Raw genomic sequence first — 2500 nt, 5'->3', positions numbered from 1 at the left:
AAGACATCTCGTATCTTCACGAACAAGCCCGCTTGGAGTGCACGCCCACACCGAGGTGCAAGCATTGTCCGCGCAAGCCCATCCGAGCATCAACTCGACACCCGCTCTCACTCCCCGCCCAACGGTCGGATGTGGCACTCCGACGAAACCAGTCCACCGAGCACAAAGCAATCGCAAGACATCTCGTATCTTCACGAACAAGCCCGCTTGGAGTGCACGCCCACACCGAGGTGCAAGCATTGTCCGCGCAAGCCCATTCGAGCATCAACTCGACACCCGCTCTCACTCCCTACCCGACGGACAAGCCCATCGTTATGGCCAAACCCCTCCACCAAGCACGAAGCAATTGCAAGACAAGCCCACTTGGAGTGCACGCCCACACCGAGGTGCAAGCATTGTCCAAGCAAAACCCATCCAAGAATGTCAATTTGACATCCCGCTCTCACTCCTTGCCCGACGTAGGGGCCCGGCATTCCATCGATTTTAACCAAACCCTTCCACCAAGCAAGAAGCAATCGCAAGACATCTCGTATCTTCATGAACAAACCCGCTTGGAGTGCACGCCGACACCGAGGTGCAAGCATTGTCCGCGCAAGCCCATCCGAGCATCAACTCGACACCCGCTCTCACTCCCCGCCCAACGGTCGGACGTGGCACTCCGATAAAACCCGTCCACCGAGCACAAAGCAATCGCAAGACATCTCATATCTTCACGAACAAGCCCGCTTGGAGTGCACGCCCACACCGAGGTGCAAGCATTGTCCGCGCAAGCCCATCCGAGCGTCAACTCGACACCCGCTCTCACTCCCTGCCCGACGGACAAGCCCATCGTTATGGCCAAACCCCTCCGCCAAGCACGAAACAATCGCCAAGACAAGCACACTTGGAGTGCACGCCCACACCGAGGTGCAAGCATTGTCCAAGCACGCCCATCCCGCTCTCACTCCTTGCCCGACGGTCGGATGTGGCACTCCGGCCGAACCCTTCGTCCACCAAGCACAAAGCAATCGCAAGTTATCTCGTCTCCTCACGAACAAGCCCGCTTGGAGTGCACGCCCACACCGAGGTGCAAGCATTGTCCGCGCAAGCCCATCCGAGCATCAACTCGACACCCACTCTCACTCGCCGCCGGCGGCCGGAGGTGGCACTCCGCCGGCGCCGACCCCCCAAGCATATGTGCCCATGATGGGCGCAATGTGCTTGAAGGGTCGGCGCCGCGGCATAGGGGTACCCCCGCGCCCCGCCCATGCAGGCAGGTCGCCCCCCTATATAGTACATTCTGGCTTTTTTGGGTCTGGCAGGCTTGCATATGAAAAAGCCGAAATGTCACACCATGCCATAAATCTTGATTGTGTTATTATTATGACCGGGACTTGATTGTATTATGTTTTAGACATTCAAATGAGTGTGGAAAACAAGTTTCATAATTTTTGAACCAACCAATAATATTTTATGAATTTTTATTGTTAAAAAATTAAAAATAATTTAAAAATAGTAAAACGTTTCCAAAAATACTAATTTTTGGAGGACATCCTTTGTTTACATTTTTTAGATCCCAGAAAAAATTTCATAACAATCCAAGCACTAGAACATAGGTTTGACATCACATTTGTGTGTTGAGTGGGCATTGCGGCACCCTGCGCGCGCGGCACCCTGCGCGCACGCCCCACGCAGACGCATGGCCATGCGGCGCGCGCGCCCATGGCCGTGCCGCATTCGTGCGCATGGGGGCGCGCATGCTGCATGCTCGGTGGGCATGTGGGCATGCACGGTGGGGGCACGGGTTTGTTCCAACAACCTCCATAGAGTTTTTTCCATGAATTCTAGACGTGGGTGGTCACGCCCAACGCAGACGCATGCTGCGCGCGGCTTGCGCGCACGTCCCACGTAGACGCCTGGGCATGCGGCGCGCGGACACACACCCGCAGACGCATGCCGCGCTTAGCACTCTGCGCGCACGCCCCACACACGCCCGAAGGGCATGGCGCATGGTGGGCACCCTAGGCGTTCGTGTGCAAGCCTCGGCCATGGGCATGCGGCGCGCGCCCCACACACGCCCCACTGCAGTCGCCTGGGCTTGCGGCGCACGCCCCACACACGCCCGTAGACGCATGGCGCGCGCGGCCCCCTGCGCGCACGCCCCCCGCAGACGCACGGGCATGCAGCGCGCGACTCACACAAACCCACTAACGCACGGCGCGCGCGCCCATGGCCGTGCTTTGTACTCGAAGGCCTCGGCCTTGGTCCTTGACTTGCACACGAGCACACTATCTTATTCTTGGGCATTCAAAGATGATTTGCTTCAACTTTTTTTCTAGTCCAAAGCCAACCCCTCACTAACACTTATGTTTTTCGTCCTTTTACATAAGATATGACCTCCATGGCAATTGGAAGAAATAAATGAGTTGTGTGTGGGTAGGGTCGAGATGAATCTCGGTGGATCTTGGCAACAAGGCTCATCTGCCACTTACAAGCCAAGCACGCACGCCCCTTAGACGGA

Source organism: Cucumis melo, unplaced genomic scaffold (genome assembly GCF_025177605.1).
Source record: "Cucumis melo cultivar AY unplaced genomic scaffold, USDA_Cmelo_AY_1.0 utg001400l, whole genome shotgun sequence".
NCBI lineage: Eukaryota > Viridiplantae > Streptophyta > Magnoliopsida > Cucurbitales > Cucurbitaceae > Cucumis > Cucumis melo.
Note: the sequence above shows the minus strand (reverse complement) of the source record.